Here is a 15120-nt window from a genome sequence, read left to right as displayed (position 1 = left end):
GTATGACTAAGGTCTTTATGAGATGGCATCACTGGTATCCAGGCAACCACAGGTACTAGGCATCACTGGTATCCAGGCAACCACAGGTACAAAGCTTCACAGGTATCCAGGCAACAGGAGGTGCTAGGCCTCAATGGTATCCTGGCAACCATAGGTACTAGGCATCACCGGCATCACGGCAACCACAGGTTCAAAGCTTCACAGGTATCCAGGCAACAACAGGAGCTAGGCCTCAATGGTATCCAGGCAACCACAGGTCCTAGGCTTTATTGGTATCCAGGCAACCACAGGTATTGGGCATCACTGGTATCCAGGCAACCACAGGTACTAAGCTTCACAGGTATCCAGAAAACAACAGGTACTGGGCTTTATTGGTATCCAGACAACCACAGATACTGGGTTTTCTTTATTGGTATCCAGGCAACTACAGGTACTAAGATTCACAGGATCCAGGAATCCTCAGTATGACTAAGGTTTATATAAGATGGAGAGTGTGCCAGGTACAAGGCTTCAATGGTATCCAGGCAACCACAGGTACTAGGCACCACTGGTAATCAGAAAACCACAGGTACTAAACTTCACAGGTATCCATGAATCCTTAGTATGACTGAGGCCTTTATAATATGGTAAGGTTGGTGGGTACAAGGCCTCAATGGTATCCAGGCAACCACAGGTACTAGGCTCAATGGTATCCAAGCAACCACAGGTGCTAGGCTTTATTGGTATCCAGGCAATATGTTGGTGTATTCAATGTCACAAAATGAATTCCCCTTTTCTGTGTCCCCTCCCTCTCCCTACCCTGAAGCATGAGTCTGGCTCATGAATACAATGACAGAACTCCAGTATACACTGACACTGCACATACATATTACATTATCATCTTCCAACCACAGCTATTCTCATTTTTTTATGTTTTTTTTTTCTCCTCAGCTGTAAGACCCCAAAAAGCCTTAAGCCTTATTCCGTGCACAGGATTTATGGACGGGTGCAACTGAAAAGGTTATTGGAACTTCCACATCATGTATCATTAGGATGTAGGGAGCTCTGAAACAGTTAAGTCCATGTTCACACACTGTATTTGGTAGGAAAACAATGACCGTTATTGCAGGTTGCAACAACGGCCGTTATTTAGTAACAGCGCCCAGGAACTTCGCAGTGAATGGGACAATGGCTGTAGTGTATACACTATGGCCAATGTACACTGTGGCTGCACAAAATAATTGATAGGTCTACTTAAAAATAGTCTGTGCTCACAGGGTAAAGTACGGTTCCCAGACGTACTTTAGGGTGCCTACTCACCTACCGGATCCACAGCGAAATCCACTGCGGATCCAGTGCCATACATGCCTATGAGAGCACATTGACATCCCGCTGTGAGTATGTGCGTTAACCGCCCGCAGCCAAGAGCATAGATTACCTGCTTGGCGATGCTCCCGTCTCCGGTCCTGCTCAGCCAATCAGTGCTGCCCTGCACTGATTGGCTGAGCGGGACTGGAGCCAGGAGCCTGACATGCAGCCGTGTCGCCAAGCAGGTAATGTATGCTCTCAGCGGCGGGCTGCGGGGGTTAACACACATACTCAAAGCGGGATGTCAATCCCGCTGCGAGTATGTGCTCTCATAGGCATGAATGGCACTGGATCCGCAGCGAGATCCAGTAGCTGTGAAGGCACCCTTAGGCTATGTTCACACTACGTACGAACTTACGCCAGGATTGTACGCGGCGCCGTAAAAAATGAACCAGACCATTGTTTGAGGACGAAAATGCCATAACTTACGCCCGTAGCGTAACATGCGGTCCCGTACGTAGTGGTGATTTCTTCATTTTTCCACTTTTCTTTGCCGATCCAAAAGGTTCTGTGGGGTGTCCCGGGCTAGGCGAAGATATTCAAGTAAAAGACTGCTGTCAGATCGCTACGTAGGGCGCTCGGGAAGCGTAAGTAGACTGCGGGCGTAAGTTCGCAGTCCGTACGTAGCCGGCCGCAACTTACGGAAATCCCCGGCTGGAGTTTAACACGTATATGTCCGGCCGCGAAAATATGCGGCCGGACATATATGTAGTGTGAACATAGCCCCAAAAGGAATCTGTCAACTGCAATTCACTTTCCAAACTGCTGACACTATTAGATGCTGTTAGGTGAAGGAGACACACAGTAGCTTTGACATCTGCGCTTCTAGGATGTAGAAAATGCTTTTTATCTCTGGTACAAAGAGTCAAAGAGCCTTTCCCAAGCTCCTGAATAGCTGCAATCTGAAATGCCCCTTCACCCCCCTCACTGCAAGATTGACACCTGGAAGAGAGTCTGAAGCAGAGTCAGATATGGGGAGAGGGGAGTAAGGAGCTGTTACAACCTGGTGGACGTAAGGAGCTTGGGAAAGCCTCTCTGTGCGGTGTCCCACCACGGGTGTTGCTGATGTATACATGTGTACTTGTGCTTGTAAAAGTGGTGATGCAGTCAAACCTAAGTTTTGCCACTAGATGTCGCTAGTATGTATATTGTATGCTTAAGTATTGCACAGCTGTAGTACTCAAGGGGTTATTATTGTTGTAATTTGTGCACCAATTAGAGCTCTTTCCTCTTCTCTACCTATCTCTTTTCTTTTTCCTTCTCTGCATTCTCTTCTCACCCACTCACAGCAGGTATTACATACCCTGTAGAAGGTAGTCACATGGGGAGAGGAAGTGTTAGGGAGTCTTAGTCTGGTTCCTGTACAGAGGACGCAAGCCAGAACGGTCCCTACAGTAGTTATGTTGGGCCCTGGCTTATGCCAGGTCCCCTGTTAGAGACAAAGTCCAGTGTAGTCTGAGGTGTGGTAGTGACACACATGGGAAGCAAGTGCACTCTTTTTTTGAAAGCAGCACTTCTACACACTATGTAGTGCTAAACACTCTCAGAGAGGACAAGTCAGGGATCATCCCAACCCATGCCATGAACAAGTCTAAAGGCGCAGGACAGTATCCTGAAGAAAGAGGAACTGATCCGGATAGAGCAAAGATTCTAGAAGCCTACGTACTCTATCTTGCATCGCGGGTGTAACCAGGAAACCTTGGCCATTCTGCTCAACCCAGGTAACAAGGTCTGGGGCTTGTGTCACCCTCTTGGATGGGTCACCTGACACTGGTGGGCAATAGGTGGTGCGAAGACAAAGGTCAAAACATGGGCACAAGTGATCTCTCTACTCTCACGTATTCTACTTCTTCTAAAGTTCCGGCAGAGCACAGTACTACATTGGGTTGGGACTCTCTCGACATCCTCCTCTCTGCTCCGCTGCACTCTACTTCTCAGCACTCAACCAAGCCAGGATAGCTGTTCTACCTCTAAAAAGTAGGTTTTGCATCCTGAAGTAAAGAGCAGTCATATCAGGAACTTCGCCCTTTTTACAAATGGAAAACACCCTTTACAGTCTATGGCCATGTTCACACTATGTATAACATAGGCCGTTCTGTGATCTGGCCAGGTCACAGAACGGCCGGTGTTACTGAAGATCATCCCGGCCAGTACTGCAGTACCAGCCGTATGATCTTCACTTCTGCTGAATTCGAATGCAGGCGCATCCGTGTGCGCCTGCATCTGAATTCCCCACTGCACACAATGGAGCGTGAAGCCAGAGCCGCACGCTACATTGTGTGAACTGACAGGTTCTCTGTGTCAGTTTTGTGTGTGGCTGCTAGCGAACCCGGCCAGAGTGTATACTATGTGAATACACTCCGGACGTGATTCCATAGACGGCAGCACAATGTAAGTATCATATTAATCACGGACGTTGTTGCAAATCGGCAACAACGGCCGTGATTAATGTGACACTTACGTTGTGTGAACATAGCCTATGGATGCATCTGTATTTCATCTGTATTCTACCCATATTTCATCCCACTTTTTTTCCATATTGCATCAGTTTTTGCAAAGTGTAATTTTATTGTCTTGTCTAGATGCCCATCAGTATTTACAGTACAGAAATGTGGAATACTGATGACATACTGATGGTATTGGTATGTCCATATTTTGCTGGTATTTCCATACCTTAGTTTAAAACAGCCCGAATGGGAAGATGACTGGCATGAATACCAGACCCGTGCAAAGTCAGGGGGACTAAAACACCCACTTGGCAATGGCCCTTTCATTACCCAGGCCTATACCGGCATCTGTATGCTTTTACTTGACTCTAAAGACTTTCAAAATCGCTATTTGCGGACATATGGTCATGCCTGTTTGTCTCCAATTAACAATGTGAATCGGCTCTGTTTATAGTAGAAATTTTATTTTGTAGTGTCCGCCCACATTTGTTCTATTCCAGGAGCTTCTCTGCTGCCGGTAATCTCTTAAAATTCATGGAAATTGTTCGGTGTGACAGCTAGACTGTGTATGTTGCATGGAGAATGAATATAAGCAGGTGGTCATTATATCTCCTATAATTCCTCTTATAAATACATGAGAACCCTTCAGCCCAGCATTGTGGAGGGGCTCCCCCCGCTGCCTCCCTTTCCTCCCTCTCCGCCCCTTTAATGAGCGGCAGAACGATGCCTTGCAGCGGATGTGTTAACGATTTCTGCTTCAATGGAGAGAAAAATCCTTACAAAAGGAGGTGTACAAATATTGTGGGAAATCTATTGGACCCTTCACATTTCATGAAGACCCCGGCCATTCACAGAGACTGAATTCCATGGCACAATTTTCATTCACCGGCTTCAATAGGAAACTTTTAATGGAGAGGCACTTTTTTTTTTTTTTTTGGAGAGCGCGGCAGGTCATTCTGTGTGAGAACTTTTTCTCCACAGAGAACAGAGAGCGCCGTGTCCTTCCAAGCTAAGAATGAAAAGATACTGTTTCTAATGCTTTGACGCTTCAATGCAAGAGGAGCTTAAATCCATCAGAGGGGGAAAGCCATGCCTTTCTCTCTATAAAGCATAAGAAGCAATGGAGAGGGGGCAATTTAATTTAGAGTCACAAATGGAAAAGACCATCTCTGATCGGACATAAGTCAATCTCAGCTCCGGTTATAAGATACACTTGGGAAATTGTAAGGAAGAATATCAGTGATCAACAAACTTTGGGGTTACGGAAAAACAATAGCAATAATGCTAGCGGCATACACAGGCACACCTGCCAAAGGGTAAATGTACCATAAAAATCCAGTGCCCTAAAATAGTGCAATTCATTTTTCTAGATAAATTGACTCTTTTAGCAACTTTCACTTTTGCGCTAATGAGCTATGTCCACACAGCGTAAAAAATCAGGAAAACTACGGCCATAGTTCTCTGGTAAAATTGCCATCAATTTCTGTCGCTGCACAGAAGCGGTCAATAGAACAATGGAACAGCGTGCACTACGTTGTTCACTGCGGGCGAAAAATGGCTGTAGTTAACCCTCTGTGCACACAATGTATGGCTGTGATCCCAGAGGGCCCGCAATTCCAATAGAACATGTAAAACAGAGGCCGTTGTTTGACAGTGGGGGGCACACAGGCGGATAGAGTGGGTGCCCAGGGACTGTAGTTAGTCCTTTGATATATTACAGGGCCATGCAGAGTTAAAGGGGGTTATCCAGCAAACATATTTTTCTTTCAAATCAACTGGTGTCAGAAAGTAATACAGATGTGTAATTTACTTTTATTTAAAAATCTCAAGTCTTCCCATACTTATTAGCTGCTGTATATCATGCAGGAAATGTTTTATTTTCAGTCTGACACAGTGCTCTCTGCTGCCACTCTGGACAGTTCCTATCTCAGCCAGAGATGTCAGCAGAGAGCACTGTGTCAAACTGAAAATAAAACATTTCCTGCATAACATGCAGCAGCAAATAAGTATGGGAAGACTTATGATTTTTTAATAGAAGTAAGTTACAAATCTATATAACTTTCTGACACCAGTTGATTTCAAAGAAAAAGATTTTCGCTGGATAACCCCTTTAAGGCATAGTATATATAAACTGTTCAACCAGTGTCGCTTAGTGCTTGTGCCTCTGTGTGTGAACCGTAAAGATAGATTCACCCGTAACAGGTTTGCAACAGATATCATGCTGTGCATATCGCAGCAAATCTGCTGTGATACTCGTTACCATAAGGGCCAGTTCACACAGAGTAAATTTGTACGAATTCAGCGGCGAAGCTCTCCACCACGGTATTCCACCTGCCTGTGTCAAACGGAGACTCTATTGGAGGGCTCGCACACCTCCGCTCTCCGCTCAAAGAATTGACATGTCAATTCTCAGAGTGGAGAGCAGAGGCGTACGAGCCCTCCCATATAGACGCCGTTTGACACTGAGGCAGACGGAGAGGTCCGCCACGGAATTCCACCAAATTTACTCAGTGTGAACTGGCCCTTAGAGTCTACAGCCCTGCATTATCACAATGGATTTTAATTCCACTGTGAGAATGTAGTGTCAACTTTCAGTCAAAAGAACGTCCGTTGTTAATTAAATTAATACATCTGCACTATACAGACAGTATACACTACGGCCATTGTTGAACTGCGGCCAAAAAAAAAAATTTGCATGTCTAGTTGTGCACACTAGATATCATTAATAGCAGAAAAAGCTCTGTTTCTACTCACATGAAAGAAATTCTGCAAATTTTCCATGTTTTCTTAGATAGTAGAAGTTTGGCTAAAGTCTATGGGCGACATGTATCATCACCAAAATGCGTATTTTTCGGCGGAAATGGGCGATTTGCAAATATTTTATTCGCAAAACGGCCATTTGCGAATAAAATATTCGCAAATCGCCCCTTTCCACCGAGTACGCCAGGGGGGGCGGGGAGGGGGTGTGGAGGGGGCGGAACTGGGGGTGCGGACTCAGAGTCCGCAGGATTTATCATTTTTTACACCAAAAGATACGCCGAAAACCTACTCCACCTTTCAGGTGGCATAGGTTTTCGGCTGTGCGCACCGACGTGCACAGGATTTATGTAGAGGCAGTCCGCCTCTACATAAATCTCCGTAGCGCCGGAGATGCGGGGACATTTATAAGTCCGGCGTAAAAAACGCCGGACTTAATAAATGTCCCCCTATGTGTGGAGAATGAATATATGTGAGTGAAACCCCTTCAGTGACGAGCTTTGCGATTCCTATGGTACATTGAGACCTACAAATTCACCACCTACCAATATCCTACAGGATATGTCACTGTAATGCAAACATATACTGCATATGAAATGTAACTATATATGCAGAAGAGCAACTATAGGTGCAATAATAAAATGAATTTCAAGTACTCTGTATCTGAATAGACCAAATTATTAGTAATAATTCATTGTTAAGGGCACCAATTTCACAAGAACACGTACCACAAGACGATGTACAGAGTCAATTTCTTGTAAATTCTTTTTCTGGAAATAAGGGGTTAACAGTGACAGGAAAACAGACGGATAATCCTGAGCAGCTCTTAAATAGGAAATACCTTCCTGGCTCCTGTCAGCCCTCTCCCTGCTTTATTTTAATGTTAATCCCCAAAACCATGGCACAGCCACAGGCTAGCTACAATTATCCCCAGCGGGGATGTTGGCTGCCGTCTATATATACAAAAAAGGGCGAACTAACCTTCTAGGATCAGGGCTAGTATATTTACTGGTAGAAAACATAATGTATGCCCTGAACATGCCCGTAGTTTGTTATTAGCACAGTATATGGATGTAACACAGATACTAAATAAGTTAGGGTGAGAGGAGCCTTAGAGAATATGTATTATATAGGGCTAAAAGGCCCCTATATTATTTCAACCATCTGATTTCTTTTGTTCTCTGAGAGATAACCTGTTACCAAAGCAGCCTAAAAATGGCTAACCCTTATATACTTACCTAGCCTGGTCCCCCTCCACTCCCGTACACCTCTGTTTGATCCGGCAGTCTTCTGTCTTCTTCATGCTTCTGAGACAAGGGCTTGAGAGCAATCACTCACACTGCTGTGGCCAGTGATTGGTTAAAGTGGCAGGTCCTGTTCCCAAGCGCACGTTCCTGAAGCAGGATGAAGAGGAAAACCGGGGCACTGGACGCCACCAAACAGTAAAAATGTAGGAGACCAGGGTACATAAGTATATATATTTTTTCTATTTTCCCAACAGCCCCTTTAACCTACTTCTACCTATTGTATATGGTCACCTTTAAGCTGGCCATACATTTTTCAATAACTTTCCACAGAACATTTATTAACCAACCTTTATCTCTCTCTATCTCCCCTTACACATTCAGGTTTCCTCTATGGGTAGTGGGGGGACAGCTGCTGACAGATAGCTCTGGAGCTTAGATATCCCTTCCAAAATTAAAAGGTCTGGAAGCAAAAATCCAGCACCCCGTACCCTCCTCTCCACCAACATTTTCTTCGGCAGGGAATTGGGACGTCCCCATACACCAAACTGACGGTAGTGGGTTTGTCCATCTTTTTAGACTTCCCCATACAGTTTATACTAATGTTGGCTGAACCCGCCACTGGCACAAGGTTCAATCACCAAGGTGAAATGTAGGGGGGCCTCCTGTTTCTCCACTTACAGATGATGTTGATGATGAACAATCCTTCAGTTGACAAGTTATTGAAGGTATACCAAGATTAAATTGGACAAATCTCCCTCAGTCTATGACATTCATTGTCTTGTGCAATAGATGGGGGACTAGATATTAAATATACAATGCGAGTATAGGATTCTAGTCGTATACTAATCAACCGAAAGAAAGAAAACTGAACCTCAAAAAGAATTATCACAGAATGAAAAAGCTTTATTAATCAAGAACATACATGAAAATAACAAAAGGCAAGAAACAATGAATTGTGACTGGAAAAATGTTAAAAAACCACAACGACAACGAACATGAAAGTAGGGGGAAATGCAGGTGGACTACATAGGGTGTAAAAGCTGTCACAGTGCTAGCTGTATTCTGTCTATTCTGTATATAAACTGGTATAACAATAAATATAAAGTGCTACTATCAATAGAGGTATATTACCAATGTACAAATGAAGTGTGATGTCCACCGGCGGCCCCCACCCCGACGCACGTTTCGGCTATCCGCCTTCTTTGAAGCTTTTTCATTCTGTGATAATTCTTTTTGAGGTTAAGTTATTGAAGGTGTATAGGTCCATAAAGATAGTCATGCACATTAGACAAAAGAAAGGGTACTATTACACGGAACGATAATCGGCCGAATCGCTCGTGTAATAAATACAACGATCAGCCGATGGCAACGATCATCGGCTGATCGTTGGTGTAGGTTTGAACCTAAAATTGTCGGGCGCCGACCGCACATCACTACGTGTTATAGCGGTGCACGGCCGGCGGCTGACGATATACATTACCTATCCAGGCTGCAGGGCTCCTCTTGTGGTCTTCTCCTCCCCGGGTCCCGCCCTGCAGCCTGGATAGGTAATGTATAAAGTTTAAGCAAGGGCTGCAAGGACATCGGTAACGATGTCCCTACAGCCCTTGTTAAACGATAATCGGGCCGTGTAATAGTCCCAGTAAACGATCCCCGATCTAGCAGATTGGTGCTCGTGTACAGTTATTATCGGGCCCCCATCGGCCCGTGTAATAACACCCTAAGTTGATGGTTTCACAAATGTTGATGATCATCTAATGAACAATCATTTTAGTCCATATTGACCATTACAGTTTTTAAAACTGACCATACATGACCAATAACACTGGATGAAGCATGAATGATCTTTCTGGGAATATTCTAAGAACGTCCAAAAGATTGTTCAGCTCATCTAACTATGAAGTGTTTCAAACATGGCCGGTTTCCTTTCCTACAAAGACATCATCAGCCATCAGTTGGGTAAAACAATCATTTGTTTATTGCATTTCAATCTACGAATGATCATTTTGGGTGAAATCATCCATTTTCATCAGCTTTAGGCTGGGTTCACACTATGTATATTTCAGGCTGTATTTGGTCCTCATGTCAGGTCCTCATAGCAACCAAAACCAGGAGTGGATTGAAAACCCAGAAAGGATCTGTTCACACAATGTTGAAATTGAGTGGATGGCCGCCATATAACGGTAAATAACTTCCATTATTTCAATATAACAGCCGTTGTTTTAAAATAACAGCAAATATTTGCCATTATATGGCGGCCATCCACTCAATTACAACATTATGTGAACATAGCCTTTCTGTGTTTTCAATCCACTCCTTGTTTTGGTTGCTATACAGCCTCAAACATACAGCCTCAAATATACGTAGTGTGAACCCAGCTTTTAATGTGTATGGGCTGCCTTAGTTACCTTGTGTCCCTCCACATTTACTAACTCGGTTGCTCTGTATATGTCTCAAAACTCCCAAAAACGTCAAGTAAATGAAGTGGCAGAATCCAATCAATCACAGCATTAAGTACAATCTCCACTTTATTTATAGGTTTGACATTTGGCTCCAAGGTGACTACTAATGGGCTATGTTGGTTCATCTTGGCAGTAGATACAATAGGATAGGGCATGTATGTATATTAAGGGGAAGATGTTCACTTCATCCTGGGGGTCAGGGCAGCCATTAGTCCTGCAATAATTTGACAGAAGGACAGCCTCATTCACTCTATAGATACACTTTTCTCTTGCTTTCTAGTTAACCATCTATGGATGTCACAAAAGCTACGGTCCTGACCCTGCTGTTGGAACTTCTTTCTTTCCATTTGCCTCTTTTTAAAGCAAGGACAGAGTGGATGTTAAAAGAAGGAGTGTGCAGGCTCCGTAGTGGACAATGGAGGGAATGAGTGACCCTTGGCCTTTGCTTGCAGCTTTCCTTTGTCAGATAGTGCCGGATCACCTCATTGATGTCAATGAGTTGAAGCTGAAGCAGGATACTTGATGGTTTCACCCCTTTGTCCGCTATGTTGGTTCTGCTTGCTTCAACTCTGCCGGTGTTGTCCAGTGCCCCTCGGGATGGTGAAGAATGGGACACATCTGTGAACAGTATGAAGAGACTACAAGCGGGGCAACAATAAAAGTAAACTTCATAGACCCCACTTGCTGTGCATCTTCTGAGTCAGTGGAATCAGCAGAAATGGAGGTTGAAAATTAACAACATGTAAAGATGACTTGTCAATTCCTGCTGATTCTGTATGTGTTGGAAGTAGCTTGTACCATACCAGATGCCTGCACCTGGTATTCATTGTCTCCTATATGCTGAGTCCCAGCATATTACTGCCTTCTCGGTACACACCTTTCCCCTTATAACCCTCATAGAGCTTCATAGTAAAACTCTTTTCAGAATATGTTGGGAGTTCCTCAACCTTTGCTATATAACTATGGCAGATGCCACTAGACTCTCATGTTAAAAACAAATGTATACTATGTGCTATTCATTTTTTTTTGTTACTAGATACTGCCCCATTGAATTGCATAGAGATCCGTGTTATTTCATTCAGCAAATAAATAGAAGTCCCCGGACAAAACCATTGGAAAAAAGGGAAAAAAAAAAAAAAGTAATTTTTTTCCCTCTGCTGGATGCATTGGGATCTATGGATATGTTTTCCATATGTGTCGGGGGATTTCCTGCCGGATATGGTGATTGGACAGGGAGTTGGATTGTTACCATGTCACTGTAATGGCCTGTCATTTTTGCAAAATTTTCAGTGTGGAGTTGGGGTCGGCTTTACACCATCATACATGGATGGGGAACCTCCGGTCCTCCAGTTGTTGCAAAGCTACAATTCCCATCATGCCTGAACAGCCAAAGATTGAGAACCAATAGAACAGTCTTGGTGTAGATCTTCGTATGTTAGGATGACATGATCCTATGGCCGCATGATTTTATAAGTAAATGGCTTGTATAAAGCGAACCGTTGGAGTTTTGGTCCGACGGCATCTTCGCTCAATTAGTATGCCTGCGATGCCCGCGATCCCGGGTTCATAGTTGCGATTCCGGGAATCTGCGGGCCGGATCTTCCAGGGAATTCAAGATACATTCCCTGGATTCCCAGGGAATGTAACTTGAATTTCCTGGAAGATCCCGGCCGCAGATTCCCTGGAGCGCAACTATGTACCCGGGATCGCAGGCATCGCACTGGAGTGAGCGGCTTTTGGACCGAAAGTCCGAAAGTTCCGCTCATCTCTAATAAACATACAGCATCATGGTGCAACTTGGCTGCTCAGTTTTGCACCATGATTCCCCACACTCATGGTCAGGCTTCTAAAGTGACGTTTATTACATTTGTCAGAGCAAGAATCAGATCTGTTTGTGGTTGTCCAGTCTTATGTACAAAAAAATATAATGAAAAGTTATATTGCTTCCTTATATACATTACTTTAAATTTTTTTTTTTCAAAATCTCTGCTTGTTGGAAACATCTGGAGAGAGTTTCTATTAGTGGTGTTGGATTGGAATTAAAAATTAGTTATTCATGGTTTAAGTATAGCTATCTTCTTTGTATTGTTATATATATTTGAAATACATATTTAACGTTGGAAATGATCATTCACATGTAAAGTCAATGCTGCTTTTGAACAATTTTGCCTTTATCCTAGAACATTATGGCTACACTGGGATTACACCAAGCAATTATCATTTGTGAGGTGTGAGGTGTGAGGTGCAGCACTCTGTTTCTTCCCTGAACCGCAATTATCATTTGTATTTGGTCGATTATCGTCCGTTACAGCCGCTAATCACTTGATGTAATAGACAGTGTTAAAAGGCAACAATCAGCCGACATGCACAATGCCGGCAGATTATTGTCTTTCGACAAGTTGAAAAAAAAATTCAGTGATAGCGACGGTCCGCAATAGGAACGATGGCAGCAGAAGTTCCCAAGGAGTCCCCCCGCCCCCACCCCACTCTCGCTGTTGGTGCGTGTAATAGCGAGGAACGAGGAGCAAGCAAGTGCCAACCTGACAGGTCCCCCTCTCTTCCTCCTCAGCATTAGCCCATGTAATAGGGCCTTAACTGTCTATGGACAACTTAGAAGATATGAATACGAATATGAATAAGTGGTGTGACGTTCTTCACAATAAAAAAAGGAAATTTTACTGAAAAGGTTTACAATGTGCACATTTACTGCGAAATAATACAAATGCCAATAATACTTTATGTGCAGGAACAGAGATATTTAGGAAGTTTCTTTATACTCCATACATGTTGCATATTTCTGATATACTCCCCCTTTTATGTCCATTTGTTGGTTGTAGTATAAGACGGTCATAGATCCAGGTTGCATTTGCCAATCAAACCCCTTATTAGATACCACATATTAAAAGGTGAGTATAATTTGTCAATGTTTTTGGACACTTCATGAGCCCTAGTTCACGGATGACTACATTCACATGTAATTTCTGTCTGCATTTGTGGACAGACTATGGACCTATCCATTTGAATGGCCTTATTCACACTTTTCTAGGTGTCAAGGGGCTGTGATCTGTGCCACAAAAAATACTGAGAGGGCCTAGTACGAACCACAATTGCAGCACATATGACCATTCACCAATGAATGGGTCCATCTAATTGTGGACTGCTATGGATCCATAATGTTGACCATAGTTACAGATCTGTGGCTACAGACAGACAGTGTCGGACTGGGGTATCTGGGGCCCACCAGAGGAAATGATCCTGGGGGCCCATCAATGAAGAACAAATGAGAACTTACATGTCAGTCAGTGTTTGTGAAGGTTCTAAAGCTGGGGACCCACCGGAGGATCCTCCGGTCCTATGGTGGGCCAGTCCGACACTGCAGACAGCCCTATGGTCGTGTGAATGTAGCCTTAGGCTTTGTTCACACAACGTAAAAATAAGGTAATTCGCTATAGATTCGTTTGAGATCGTTTACTGTTAATTGACGAAAAATGGCTTAATGGAATAGGATCCTAATACATTATAACTACCCTGATACATTGTAGCTAACAGCATGATCCCAGACTAATACATTATAACTACACTTGGAGGCTATAATTCCACTTTGGAAAATATCAGGGAAGGCAGCTGTCTTGTTAAATAGATATAGACACCCGAAAAATACAGACAAGGACTGGTTGTGGGGTCCAGGACCCAGGATAGTTTGGTCCCAGTGGACACCAGAATATCATAGAAACTAAATTTTTTGACCACAGATAGACCTCAATAAACGGTGGCTAATAATGATGACCATGTTCATTATTAGTGGCTGTCTATGTTACAAGACGCCCGCCTTCCTCGATATTTTCCTAAAGTGGGAACATAACTATACATCGTAGCACACTCTGAATTCAGGAGAGATGGTAGGGCTGCTAATGTAGCGCCAAAGGTATTGTCAAGTTTGGATACAACTATAACAACCCTTGAGCTGTGAGCAGTATCAGGGTTGCACAGGTTTTCTACTTCTGGATAGACTCTAAAAATGGCAATGGCCAAAACTTTTAATATACATTGATCAATCTTTCTTACCATAAAACTAGATAACTTTTTAACCTTATTTTTCATCATTCACTAAATCGGTTTCATTGTATTTCAGGTGTCTAAAATCCCTCCACAACAAGACAAGTGCCAACTTTCTCATCGAATAAATAACATAAATAATCTTAAGTCGTGGAAACCCCTCGGGCGCCGCAATGACATCCCGGTTTCATGCCTGTCTTTTCTAATCTTCTTATTGAATAGTGAAAATGCAGATGCAACTGCAGCAAGAAAAAAAAAAGATAAAAGATATATAGGCATTTCTCCCCGAGACGGTTCTCACCTCTTTCTGATTTATCACACGGCCCATTCCATGTAAATGAGGAAATGCCAGTGATAGATTTTTATATCACCCCCAATTCATTGTATTTGCAATGACCTCTCACTAGTTTATGATCATTTTCTGCCGGGCCCAGAGAACACCTTGCATCAGCCGTAGCCATAAGTCAGTGCACCAGCTGGGCACAATGCCCTTTTTCACCATTGTCGAGGATAATAAACTCACAATGGGCTCAATGAAGCACGGCTTTCAGCTCTGTAAAATAAATAACAAGGGGAGGAGGGTGAGAGCAGCCACTTCACTTTAGGGACCCCCCTCATTTGTTTTCTTCTTCTCATCCAGGCTGCTGTTTCCAAGGTGATGGAGTCGGCCGCTGAGCCCCCATCCTCGCTGTGATGCCATGCACATTACAGTATTGAGTGCGGCTGTTCACCTTCTGTCCCCAGATGTCTTCCTTGTTTAAGGCAAGGATTCTCAGGAACACGGAGGCTTGAAACCATATGGAG

General features: G+C 43.6%; 1 long non-coding RNA gene across 1 annotated transcript; it reads left to right on the top strand.

The window, feature by feature from the left end:
• Positions 1–321: 321 nt before the first annotated feature.
• Positions 322–11859, top strand: LOC138769361 (uncharacterized). The gene is made up of 3 exons (XR_011359239.1): positions 322–358; positions 931–1052; positions 10541–11859. It is a non-coding gene; the product is annotated as an uncharacterized lncRNA (long non-coding RNA).
• Positions 11860–15120: the final 3261 nt, after the last annotated feature.

Source organism: Dendropsophus ebraccatus, chromosome 12 (assembly GCF_027789765.1).
Source record: "Dendropsophus ebraccatus isolate aDenEbr1 chromosome 12, aDenEbr1.pat, whole genome shotgun sequence".
In the NCBI taxonomy this organism is placed as follows: Eukaryota; Metazoa; Chordata; class Amphibia; order Anura; family Hylidae; genus Dendropsophus; species Dendropsophus ebraccatus.
This window is presented reverse-complemented; position numbering and strand designations above follow the sequence as displayed.